Source organism: Sorex araneus, chromosome 5 (assembly GCF_027595985.1).
Source record: "Sorex araneus isolate mSorAra2 chromosome 5, mSorAra2.pri, whole genome shotgun sequence".
Taxonomy (NCBI): Eukaryota; Metazoa; Chordata; class Mammalia; order Eulipotyphla; family Soricidae; genus Sorex; species Sorex araneus.
In genome coordinates this window covers 179,631,590-179,645,854 of record NC_073306.1, presented here as the reverse complement: position 1 = coordinate 179,645,854, position 14,265 = coordinate 179,631,590, and positions in this window count along the sequence as shown.

Sequence of the window (14,265 nt, the reverse complement as noted above, 5' to 3'; positions counted from 1 at the left end):
GGCTCGGAGATCTCACTCCCGGTTCCTGCACACCTGGGTTCTTCTTCTGGTTCCTTCATGCGTGAAGCTTATCTGAGCATGTGGAGAGTGGCCTTGAGCATGGCTGTGGCTGTGTTCCAGAGGTCTTTGGCTGCCAGGGTTTTGCTCGAGGTGGGGAGGGAAACTCAACCCACCCTCCTCTAAGGGACCCGGTGAAGACAGTCAGGCACGGGGCAGGAGACTGTGCTTTATTAGTATTTATTTAATATAAATATTTATTAGTATTTATAAATTTATTAGTAGTAAATTTTAAAATTCTATATACCCATGACAACTAATAAAGGTATCCCGCTTATTTCAATGATTTTCATCTTTTTCTTTTGCTTTTTGGGTCACACCCGGCAATGCACAGGGGTTACTCCTGGCTCTGCACTCAAGAATCACTCCTGGCAGTGCTCAGGGGACCCTATGGGATGCTGGGAATCGAACCCGGGTTGGCCGCGTGCAAGGCAAATGCCCTACCCATGGTGCTATCACTCCAGCCCCATTTCAATGATTTTCAATATGAAAAACAAGTGTTCTATTCTATCGACTAGGAGTAAGGTGTTGGAATCAAGCCCAGAGGGGTTGAAACCAAGTCAATTCCTGGCCCTGTGCTCAGAGATCACTCTTGGCAGGGCTTGGGGGGACCGTTCATGGCATCAGAGCCAGTTGTGTGCAAGGCAAGCAGCTGAAGCCCTGTACTCTCCTCTCCAGCCCCTCTATTCTAAATCACACAAAGTTCAGGCAGATATAAGATGATGCTGATTGTTCTAAAGCTCCTTACCGAGGCTGCTTGCCCAGATAACGTAACAGCAACAACCTTGAACAATGATTTGGGGGTTGGACATGGACACGTGGCCTTGGTCTTCGGAGGCGCAGGTGCTTCTGCGCACTGGCTCTGGGCTCTGCAAGTAGGTCAGGTGGTGCTGAGTCTGCTGTCCACTGCAACGAAAGGGCACTTGTGCGGCTCAGGGAGCAAAAGCTGTGTCTGACCGAACTGCAGGCTCTCCCTTCAATTCAGGTCATTGTATTGTGGAAAGGCACCAAGGTGCCCTTTTTAATGGGATGCATGAAAATGGTTGCAAGCAAATATCTAGAACAAGAACAGAGGAAAGTTGTCCACGGTCTGGCCATCCTGGACTGTAAAAAGTACTGCACTGTATTTGTGAGATTTCCCTAGGGAAGACGCCTCACAGAGATAAGTAGGAATCTGCATGAATATGTGTGTGCACACGTGCATGTATGGTTTTCTGTTTTAAGAAAATACAGGCCAGAAAGATAAGTACAGGGGTTATAACAGGCACTTGCAGTTCTATTCCCAGTACCTAATAGGGTCCCCCAAGCACTGCCAGGAGTGACCCCTGAGCACAGAGCCAGTAGTAAACCCTAAGCACCACTGCTGGGTATGGCCCAACACTTAAAAAACAAGAAAGAAGAACGGAAAGAAAGAGGGAAGGAAAGAAAGAAGGAAGGAAGGAAAGATGGAGGAAGGGAGGGAGGAAGAAAGGAAAGAAAAGAAAGAGGGAAGGAAGAAAAAATTAAGGAAGGAAGAAAAAGGAAGGAAGGAAGAAAGGAAGGAAGGAAGGAAGGAAGGAAGGAAGGAAGGAAGGAAGGAAGGAAGGAAGGAAGGAAGGAAGGAAGGAAGGAAGGAAGGAGGGAAGGGAGGAGGGAAGGGAGGAAGGGAGGGAGGAAGGAAGGAAGGAAGGAAGGAAGGAAGGAAGGAAGGAAGGAAGGAAGGAAGGAAGGAAGGAGATGATGCTTTAAAGAGAGATTTTTTTTCTAGAAACTTAAAGTAAATTAGGGCCAGAATGATAGTAGAGCAGGTAGGATGGTTTCCCTGCCTGTGGCTGACCTGGACTCGGTCCCCTGCACTTGCTGTGGTTCACCAAGACTACTGGAAGTGACCCCTTAACACAGCTGAAAACAAAAGGAAAAGGGAAAAGAAACTTAAAGTAAGTTTGGGAGTCTTTCTCCTTTAGGATAATGACATCTATAATGCTAAACATCTAAAAGCCCAGGCTAGGCCGCTGCGTACACCAGGAAGACGCAGTTATCAATTCTAATTGCAAAGCTCAAGCACCAGCCCAGCACACAGCAGGGATTTTCATGGCTTAGTCACCTTGGTACCCCAGAAACCCCTGGAGCCAGAGCCAGACCGTCGGCGGCACTCTGGTTCACAAGCACACATCGCCTGGGTGAAGAATCAGCCACTGGGTCTAAATTTCCATCTTGCCTTTATCCAAAGGCGCTGCCTATGGGACCCTGGTCCAATTCTGCCCCTTAAGACTGGTTGGTCCCAGGGCTGGAGCGATTGCACAGCGGGTAGGGTGTTTGCCTTGCACGCGGCCGCCCCGGGTTCGATTCCCAGCATCCCATATGGCCCCCTGAGCACCGCCAGGAGTAATTCCTGAGTGCAGAGTCAGGAGTAACCCCCGTGCATCGCCAGGTGTGACCCAAAACAAAACAAAACAAAACAAAAAGACTGGTGGGTCCCTCCCGGAAAGCACACACATGAAATCCCTGGCTGGGGAGCAGTGACGAGGTCCCCGGCACACATGTGGGGGGAATTTTAGTGAAAGGAATGTGTTCTGTTTATGTAGCCCTGTGGCTACTTCCTAATAATGCCTTTGCGGGTGAAGCTGTTCCTCTGGGAGTGCCGAGAACACAAGAGGAAAGACCTGACTGTAGACTTTCACCTCGCTTTCCCCACACACACACCCATTGAACCATAAAGATTTGCACTTAATCCAGTAGCAAACACCCTGCTGTCCCATATCAGAAAATCTTTCCAGCTACTCAAGCTACTCAAGTTCAAAAGTGCGGCCTCTCTCTCCCTCCCCCTCCCTCCCTCTCCTCTTCCTCTTGTCTCTCTCCCTCCTTCACTCCTCTCCTCCCCTCCCCTGCCCTCCCCTGCCCTCCCCTACCCTACCCTCTCCTCCCCTCCCCTACCCTCCCCTACCCTACCCTCCCCTACCCTCCCCTACCCTCCCCTACCCTCTCCTCCTCTCCCCTCCCCTCCCCTCCCCTCCCCTCCCCTCCCCTCCCCTCCCCTCCCCTCCCCTCCTCTCCTCTCCTCTCCTCTCCTCTCCTCTCCCCTCCCCTCCCCTCCCCTCCTCTCCTCTCCTCTCCTCTCCCTTTTCCAGGAAAGAGAAAGGGGGGGGGGAAAGGTAACTACACTGCACTGAAGATCCAAAATGAACTCAAAGCATTAATTTTTTTATACATTTAAAATTTTTTCACAACTTTTTATAATTTAAGATTTGAATTAAATATAAGTCAAAATTTATGTTTAATTTCATATTAAATTTAATCTTATGTCTGTGCTCAGGGATCACTCCTGGTAGTGCTTGGGATACTCTATGAAGTACAGGGGCTGAGCTGAGTTGGCCACATGCAAGCAAGCGCCTTACCTGCTCTTGTGCCTCTCTGGCGCCAGCAGCCTCTAGTTTTAGAGGCCGGATTTGCTGAGAGTCCGGACTCTCGTCTTGACGGCGCTCGACTGGGAGAATTTAACAAAACAAACTGCTTTGGCATGGTGTTTAGCTTATTCTTACTTTTCCCACTGATTACCTGCCTTGTGGCTACTTGTCTGATACACAGAAGAATCAGAAAAATCAAGTCCACAAATTGTTCTAACAGACTAGCCCGAAGTCTAAAATACTGAACAGAGGAATGAGCAGAAAAGCATGACTGGAGGAGCATTTGTGGACTCTCACTCTAGATCTCATTTATGTATATATCTTGAGATGAACAGCCACAGGTGACAGAGTAGAAGACGCAACTTTGCTTCTGGACAAGGACCAGGAGGTGAATATGTGGCTGTGAATACGACAGTCTCAGTTTTTTGTCCAACAGGCATTATCCTGTAAAGGGGGATATGCACAAGTTCCATCTTGGGACACAAGTTTCCACTGGTTACTCTCAGCTTTCCAGAGTCAACGTGAAAAGCAGTTTAGTTGCCAGGGCAACTCCTAATATAAAAAACTGTGAGTTATAAATCCAAAGAGTTCCTCACTCACAGTTGTGAAAATCTTTGAACTCTTTGTTTAAAGACCTCTCATTTGGACGTGCTTTAAATGCTCAGGAAGCTGACACAGATAATCCTTCGTTTAAGGTCTCCTTTATTCAAAACCTGTTTCTATGGTGTTACTAAAACAAATCAGCTGGGCTTTTTCCACTCCGGAGAAGCCCATGCTTTCTCTTGAATGTGAATCCCTCTTTCTCTCTCCTCAAACTCCTCTAAGTAAAATTCTTCCAAGAAAACCTATTTTGTTATACTAGTAAATAAATAAATAAAACCTGCCTAAAATTCAGGATACTTCTGGCATCTGTGACACCAAATACTCCGCGTGCCAGATTTGGTGCTTACGAACTTTTTATTCGTCAGTCAAGCGGACTTTCAATTAGTTGCCAAAAAAGGGAAAAATAGGAAATCCAGAAAGGGAAGATAAACTGACCTTTGTCATTAAAAAACACACAAACAACGAAAGAGGTCATTAAAATAGAGCACATGGAAAATATCGATTGATGACAAGCTCGGATGCTAGAATACCACGCTCAGAATGCCAAGTTGGAGGGGAACGAGTAAGCTTATGGGAACTGACGCAGAAACACAGATGGAAGGTCACAGTGGTGGTGACAGTATCTTTGGGTTTTTATGTTTCTGGGGTTAGGGATTTTTTTTTTTTGGCGGCGGGGAGTGGTCGACACCTATTGGTGCTCAGGTTTACACCTATTGGTTTTACTCCTGGCTCTTCACTCAGGGATCACTCCAGGAGAGTTCAGGGGACCATGTGTGGAGTCAGGGATTCAACCTGAGCCAGTGGCGTGCAAGTGCCCTTTCAGCAATACTATGTCTCCAACCCCTATATCTCTACATATCAATACCAAAAACTTGAGCCTTATAGTAACCCTATCACCTATAGTTTTTTAAATGTTAATAGAAAATTAATTGGGGCCAGAGAGATAGTACAGTGGGTAGGGAGCTTGCCTTGACAGCAGCCAACCAGGTTAGATCCCTGGAACCTGATATGTTCCCCTCAGTCTGCCAGGAACGACCCCTGAGCACAGAGTCAGGACTAAGCCTTGAGCACCACTGAGTTTGGCTGAAAAAAAAAAAAAAAATTCAGGGGCTGGAGCGATAGCACAGCGGGTAGGGCGTTTGCCTTGCACGCGCAGCCGACCCGGGTTTGATTCCCAGCATCCCATATGGTCCCCTGAGCACCGCCAGGAGTAATTCCTGAGTGCAGAGCCAGGAGGAACCCCTGTGCAGATCCAGGTGTGACCCAAAAAGCAAAAAAAAAAAAAAATTCAAATTAATTTTTAAAAATATATAGCACCTACCCGGAAGCTGAAGCAGGCTGGCTGGGGGAATGGGGAGAAAGGTTACGAACACTTAAAACAGCAGCGTTTGTTCCCTCTGTACCAGGCGCTGGTTCAAACAAATATTTGTAGAGCGATAGACACTCATACCTTGGGGCTGGAACTGGAACCAGGTGATGTGGCCCTGAGTTCACGCAGAACTGCATCTGCAGAGTGAAGGTGTCAGAGAACTGGACTAGGGTGGACAGGGTGCCAGGAGGAGGGAAGAAGGCCTGGAGGCCTTACAGAGGAAGGAGATGGTCTTGGCATCGCTTTTCTCACGTGGAAACCAGGAGGAAGTGGACAAGGCGAATCCCATCCCAGACAGGATTTGCTTCCCAAGGCCCTGGCATCAGAGAGGCAGCTGGGAGACTCTCTTGCAGAACTCTCACTTTTGTGTTTGTTTGGTTGGTTGGTTTGGGGGTCACACCCAGCTGTGCGCAGTGGCTGCTCTCTGACAACTTCCTCCGCCGACTTCCTCTGAGATGCTGTGCTCAGGGATGCAGAACTTGGCCTCGCCTCCATCATGGGTTTTGTTTTGATTTGGAGCCATACCAGGTGGTGCTGGGTTGAGGGTTGGTGGGGAAGGCAGGCAGCTGGGGAGATGGAACCCAGGCCCTGTGTATGCCAGGCATGCTCTCGGCCTGTTGGACCCTCTGTTGCTCTCTGTCCCCAGCCCTGAGCTTTTCCTTCTGACGTGCTAAGTGCCTGATGAGGGACACTGTGTGGATCCGCGGCACAGTTCTGGCCCTGCAAATATTCCGCTCCTCAGTCCCCCTTGCACTGTCAGATCTTCAATTAAGGCTTCCCCCAAGAGCCAGGCCTGGTACAGAATGACCTGGCATAATGAGATAAACCTTTCAGCACAGACTCAGACAATGAGGCCTGAACGTGAAGGAAAATGCATCGGGGGTGAGGGGGGGGGGTGGGGAACCTATTCACGGTAAGGGAAAGATGTTAAAAAATGACTGCCAAGGCTTCTCCCTTTAAAGAAAACCCTTCTTTCCTGCGCAGATGTAGGTGGGGGCGGGGAGCCACCCAAACTCCCAGTACTGCCGGTAGGGACGAGACGGTATTAGCACCCACATTGGTACAGTCTGCAGGTTCTTATGACCCTCAATTGAACACCCTAGGGCCCCTCAGATGCAATCCTCAGTGATTATTCAAAGGAGCTGAAAATGTGTGTGCAGACCAAAACCAACCCACAGATAATTTTAACAGCTTTATATAACACAGATAATAAGAATTATAACAGCTTGATTGATACTTGTCAACTTGGGAACAAGCAAGGTGTCCTTCAGCCCGTGAATAGAAGATAAATTGTGGTCCAGCCAGATAATGGTATAGTACTTGAGGCTAAAAAGAAATGAGCTCTCAAGCCATTAAAATCCTGAGAGAAACCGACCCACCCACACTAAATAAAGTGATTGAAAAAGGAATCTGAAAGGTAGGATAAATCAGAGCGAGGTAGATCAGCCTGGAATCTGCCCCGGCAGCCGCTTGCTTCCACAATCCAAAATCATTGCCATGCCTCCAGCCAGACTCCACCATCTTGGGATGGACCTCACCGAGATATAATCTGCTAAAAATTCAGGTATGCAGGTTTTGTGACTGAAATCTCCAGGCTTTCCTGGGGTTAGATGGGCTACCTCCCCCCACCTCCTTGTACTTCCGGAAGCCTCAGCAGTCACATCCTCACCCCAAAGCTGCCACCCAGTTAAAAAGCTACTCCAGCTTGATGAATCTTTTTATCTTTTATCGGTAACTTTTATCAGTAAAAATACGGAACACCCAGATAAAAATACTGTCCAGATAAAAATACTGAACACCCAGAACAAACACCATGATCTCTAAGTACGTGTATTGCAGACTATAGTACACAAAGGAGAGAGAGAAAGAAGAAAAGTGCCTGCCATAGAGGCAGGCTGGGAGAAAGAGGGTCTGGGGGGTGGTGAGAGGGAAATGGGGGACATTGATGGTGGGAAGAGTACACTGGTGGAGGGGTGAGTATTGGATCAATGCATGACTGAAACCCAATTATAGTTTTGTAATGGTCCATCTCACGGATATTCAATAAAAAAAATTTAAGTAATGTGGATTCATGTAGCCCAATGTACCCCAATGACGTCTGCTCGCTCCAGGAATAGAAAAGCCTCAAACCGTTCATTCAGGATCTTGACGAAGAAGTCTGACTATTTCGTAGGTGGGCGGCCACGCGGTCTTTTGACATCCCATGGAATCCAGTCGGTAACAGCTCTAGTCCAGCTGTTGTCTCTAAGTCACATTACATGTCCGGCCCATCTGATTTTTGATGCCTTGGCAAATGAGACGGAGTCCCTGATTCTTGATCATCGACAGAGGTCGGAACTGCAGTTTCCTTCTCACTTGAGTGAAACATGATACTCCAAGCTTAGCTCTTTTGATTCCTCTTTGGGAGACCCGAATAGCGTTCTCATCCTGTTTTTGTAGGGCCCAGATCTCTGAGGCATATGTTAGTGCAGGAAGAACAGTGGATAGGGTTGGTGGGTGCCATTGGGCTACACTAGCACGCGACAGGGACGAATGGAGATGTTACTGGCACCCGCTCAAGCAAATTGATGAACATCGGAATGACAAGTGATACAAGTGGAGTTCATGCCCGCTTAATCAGCAGCTGGCTGAATAAATAGCAGTGCTCCTACATTAAAGATAGAAGAAACCTGAAAGAGTTCCTGTAAGACTCCCAGTCTATGACGGTCTGGAAAAGCAGAACAACAGAGGCAGTAAAGATATATGATAGGGATTTACAGGGGATTGGAGGAGGGGCAGGAAAATATTCTGCATGCTACTATAATGGATACATGTACACTGTACATTTGCCCAGATCCACACAATGTACAGACAAAAGGAATGAACTGCAACCAAAGCAATGGACTCTAGGGGGCGATGCTATGCCAATGTCCATGTACCAATTGCAACAAAGGTACAAACCACAGGTGGTGAAGCTGTTGATAAAGGGGAAAGCAGTGCACATAGGTTTGGAGAAGGAATGAGGGGGGGGGCGTCTGAATTTAAAGCTACTCTAAAGTGTTAAAAACATTTATTAACTCAAAGTTAATGTTTGGTGTTATGAGAACGATGTCATCAGTGAAGCGCAGGTGGTGTAGTTGCCGACTATCTATCTTCACTCCCATTCCTTCCCATTCCAGTCGTCACATGATCTTCTCGAGGGTGGCACTGAAGAGTTTCGGTGAAATGGTATCACCCTGCCGAACCCCTCTCTCTACGTCAATGATCACTTCCTTGCAGAATCAGGGATGCTGTCTCATTTGCCAAGGCATCAAAAATCAGATGGGCCAGACATGTAATGCAATTCAGAGATGACCGCTGGACTAGAGCTGTTACCGACTGGATTCCATAGGATGTCAAAAGACCGAGTGGCCACCCACCTACGAAATAATCAGACGTTTTCATCAAAACCCTGAATGAACAATTTGAAATGAATGAATAAATGAAAGTCTCTTCCTGTTCCTGGAGTGAGCAGATTCCATTGGGCTACACTAGCACGCGACAGGGAGAAACGGAGACGTTAGTGGCACCCGCTCAAGCAAATTGAAGATCAAAGGGACGACAAGTGATACAAGTGATTAACTCAAAGGGCTAAGACTTAACAGAGACTAACAGTTCAATTTTGATTAAGCCTCTCTTCTAAAATACAATTTTACCCACCAAAGAGCTAAATCAGTGTTTTGATTTTGCTCCCCTAGTATTTTTCAACAGTAAAATTAATTATATCTTCTGCCCTTGAGACAGGAGAATGGTCAGTATAGATGTGGTACATAACAGACCTAGACGGGGAAGGAATCCGAAGACTTTGCTTCTCTTAGCAAAAATAAAAATCCCCTTTACAGTCCCAGAAAGTTTAACAGTGACAACACTCTGCCGTTCCTTTGGACAAACATTCATGTGCTTATATAAAGACCAGTGGCTGTTGTATCCCGTCCTCTCACATGTCAACATCAGCCACCTCCCTCCCCTTTCCATCTTTGGTCGCTCACAACTAGGGATCCCAGCACATCTCTGCCAACACCAGTTAATGAGTTACAGGTGCTGGACACAAAAAAGGGTGGAAGCAGTAAGACGTAAGACCAACAGAACCGGATGAAAGAACCAAGTGACCATAGAAGAACCCCAGCTTCCCTCTACACTCACATTACCACATGCACCCATGCTGTGACAGTTAAAATTTGCCACGGCAACTCCTGGAAGTGACCAAGCGTGGTTAGAATCTGGATGATTCCTTGAAATCACCATGCCTAAAACCTTCCTTTTTCTCTGAAATGACATTTGTGTGGGGCCAGAGAGAAGTATCGACACTTGGGCAACAAAAGAGGAAGAGGGGCTAGAATAGCTTGGGGTTGGGGTGTGGGGTGGGGGTGGGGGAGAGAGACAGAGACAGAGGAAGGAAGAGAGAGAGAGAGAGAAAGAGAGAGAGAGAGAGAGAGAGAGAGAGAGAGAGAGAGAGAGAGAGAGAGAGAGAGAGAACTCTGCAGGATTTGTGGGAAGTGGTAGAACTGGATTCAAACCCAAATTCAGGGTCTGGAGCCATAGTACAACAAGTAGAGCATTTGCCTGGCATGTGGCCAACCCGGGTTCAATCCCCAGCATCTTACATGGTCCTCTCAGCACTGCCAAGAGTAATTTCTGAGTACAGACCCTGAGCATTTCCAGGTGTACCTCGTAAAAGAGAGTGAAATCCCTTGCATATTCCTGCCCTTATTCATTTACCCCATTTCTACACACAGATAGCCTAGAAATGTCTGTAAAAATGGCACAGATTTCTTTAGAGCAGCATTTCTCAATTTTTTCCAAGCCTGGTCCCCTTCCATCCTTACTTCCTTCCTGGAGCCCCCATCCTACCAACTGCCCCCCCCAGTCTTGTGCTGTGGTTCTGTTTATACAATTTGTACCAGTAGACCCTTAGAATACCCTAGGGGTCCAGTTGGAACCTTATGATACCCTCGTTCATTGAGTCATAGAGTATAGACTCTTAATAAACTCGTCTTACTGAGAGAAAGTGTTGTTCTCTTTAGCTTTTGCCCAAATTCTGAATATTAAGTTTGGGGGGGGGTGTTTTAATAAAGTATTTTCTGTACTTGATTTCTCTAACTCCCTCTCATGTTTTATTTTTTTTTCTTCTAAGTTGAGAACCTGGAACCCTAGGGTAACTTTACCAACTTCAACCTTTATGGGCTTTTTCCTACAACACCAACTAGTGGTGTGTGTGTGGGGGGGGGGGTGTTATCGAGGGGCAGATATCAGGACATGGAGATGATGATGCGCACCTAAAGTGAGGCCAAAATATCTGCCACAGAGTGCTACTGGCTCCCACTCAACCATAAATCCTCGCTATTACACCAGGAGCCTGCTGGGGTTTTGCCTTCAAAGGGATCTGCCATATCTTAGACTATGGAACGCAGTTTGGGAACATGAAAGTACTGAATTTCCCCTCCAGCTGCCTATTAGTGGCATCTGTGAGTGAAATGAAAGACAGGCCTGTCGAAAGGAAGACAGGCAACACAACCAACAAGATGTGTGACTCATCAGAGTTCAGATATTTCCCGTTTGGGCCACGCTTCTGCTCTTTGGGATGATCTTTGCCTGGGTCTGGCAGACGGAACCTCAGGTCCAGGCAGACCTGAAAGCAGCCAGAGGCTTGGGCCGAGTCTGGCCCTCTGTGTCCAAAAGGACAGCCGTGCCACATCCAGCTTTGTGATGTCTCGTTTCAACTCAGCCACTCTGCTTCGTGAGACTTGACATTATTTATGCCTCAGAGAAGGAACGAGTGACTCATGAGCTGGGGGGATTTGCAGAGCTCCTCACAGCACCAGGCAGATGGCAAGTGGAGAGGAGACAAATGGGAGGAGGCTGGCAGGAGACCGAGGGCTGCTCTGGCCACTCCGGCACCCCTGCTCCCACACCGGGATCTCTGCCCGCTGTGAAACCCGCCAGACTCCATGGTGCCCACAGGGAGAAGGGGTTGTGGGTGAGTTGTGAGCATCCCCATGCTGACCTGCATCGGGGTTTTGGGTTTTTTCTTTTTGGGTCACACTGGTGATGCACAGGGGTTACTCCTGGCTCGTACTCAGGAATTACTCCTGGTGGTGCTCAGGGGACCCTATGGGATGCTGGGAATCGAACCCGGGTTGGCCGCATGCAAGGCAAATGCCCTACTCGTTGTACTATGGCTCCAGATCCTGAATTGGGTTTGAATACAGTTCTATCCCCTCCCACAAATCCTGCAGAGCACACTCTCTCTCGCTCTCTCTCCCTCCCTCCCTCCCCCCCTCCCTCCCTCTCTATCTGTCTCTCATGAGGCCATGAGTTAGACCCTAAGGATCACCCCACATGCCCTGTGTGATCCCAGCAGCTCTTCTGATAGTGATCCCCAGGACCACAAGAAACATGTGAAATCTTTAGGACACACAACCAATTACATGTGTGCAAGCATCACACCTAGAGTGTGAGACCCCCCGTGAGCACAACCCCCAAGCTCATGGCATCACTGCCAGGTGCGTGACCTTCAATCAAGGCAACAGGAGGGAAGCAAGGGAAGTGGGAAGAGAGAGGGACCGTGGGCCCTTGGGGGTAAAGGACCTGGATTACTCATTTGCTACCCTGTGCCTCACTATGTCCATTCATTAACCCCTGATTCGTATAAGCGAGATTACCTCCTGACCTCACAGAATTCACAATCAGGAGGGTGTTAAGTAAGTGACACCAGAGGCTGTAGCATGGCATAATGAGAGTCAAGGGACAACAGAGCTCAAATTCTGGTTCCGATCCTTCCCAACAAAATGATTCGAGGTAAATGACTGGAGTCTCCAGCACAGGACGGCTGGGGGAATGGAGTTGAAAGGTGCTGAAAGGCAGGAAGTGTGCCTGGCTCATAGTACACATGAATCGTGAATATTAAATGTATGCATACAGATATTATCAGTGATATTCACACATGTATGTTAAATTTTCTTTGCAGAGTGCAAGAGGGCACAGGGGATGGGAAAGGAAACCTGATTCCAGCCAGGCTGTCCAAAGGAGGTACATCCTGAGTCCCACCTTTAAGAAAGAGTGAAGGGGCTGCGGCAATGGGTGAGACGGGAAGTCCTACCTTGTGAGCATGAGGTCTTGAGTTCAATCCCCAGCACTACCTCACAGGCCTGAATGACCCCAGCAAGTTTGCAGATCGGGGGTCCCTGATGCCACAACATAATGTGTGACTTTCGAAGAACCCAAACCAAGAGTGTGCGAGCATTACAACTGAAGTGTGTGCACCCACTCCCGCATCAAAGAGCAACCAAAAAACAATGTGGGCGAGAGAGGGGAGCCATAGACATCGACATTTAAAAGGAGGGGGCTGAGAGATAGTCCAAGTGCTGGCATATACAACTAGCATGCTCCAGGCCCCGAGTTCTACGCTCAGCACGCCATGACCCCCCCAAGTAGCCAGGTGCAGTCCTAGAGTATTGCCTCTGGGCACCACACAGCACACAGTTAAGCATACATATATATATATATGACAGAGGAACCCAGGTGTGTGTAATTCCATCAACGGACAACATCCAGAGACTTAAGAGTGAGCTCCCAGAAGTGCGAGGACGCGAAGCCTACTTCTTGTAGCCTACTTCTCCCTCTGGGAGAAACTGGCAAGCTCCTGAGAGTTTCCTGCCCACATGGGACAGCCTTGCAAGCTTCCCATGGTGTATTCATATGCTAAATCCAGTAACAAGCTGGGTCTCATTCCCCTGACCCTGAAAGAGCCTCCAGTGCGACATCATTGGGAGGGCAGAGTCAAGAGAGACTTTTAAGATCTCAGGGAAAGGACGAATGGAGAGGTTACTGAGCCCGCTCGAGAAATCAACAATTAACAGGGATTTCGTGAATATCGTGAATATATATATATACATATATATATATACATACACACATATATACAAAGTTTTAAGTTTTAAAAAAAAGTTAAGAGTAAATAGCAATGGGTTGGAGCACATCTTTTGCATGCAGGAGCCCTGAGTTTGAGTGATCCCTGGTAGCACAGGAGTGATGCTCAAGCACCATGGGGCACACACACACACACACACACACACACACACACACACACACACACACACACACACACTGAATGTGTAAGAGATGTCCCGGCATCCTTCTCACCTTGTTTCCTTCCTGTCCCTCCCCAGTCTGTGCACCCCACCCCTCCCCGCCAGGAGAATGGGTTGGTCCCCTACTCTCATCCACATCCTCCCCTCCCTGTTTACCAGATTTTCACCTGTCAATCATGGGATTATCCTGAAGGGTCCCGGGGCAGCCATTGGTTCCCCTGATGAGAAACACTGTCAGACAGATCTACTGGGATCATGACCAGAACAAATGGATCTCAAGGACCTGAGGTGGCTGGTGGCTGAGCATAGAGTCAGGCCTCTAGGCTGACGCTTGGCTATTTGGGACCCCTGGCACTCAGCAAAGAGTGCAGACCCTGGCAAGCGCCACCACCGACTGTGTGAGCACCTCCCTGCATGTTTGAGATACAATGCACAAGGTGAACAAAACAGAAAACAGGAAGAGGAGACACCCCCCTCAACACACACACACACACACACACACACACACACATAAAATGATATGGAAGCAAATGCAGGACTAAGCACAGAGCAACCGGTGGTAAGGTGATAAGGGCCATAAATCTGAATATTTGTTGTTGTTTTGTGGTAACTGGCAATAAGCACCACCCTGCTGGACCCCCAGGCCATCACACATAAAAAGCAAGTCCTGGCCCCTGGGCCCCAGAGCCACACCCCGGGGATAAGGAGCATGAACGAGAACAGGGTGAACTCTGGGGGCGAGAGA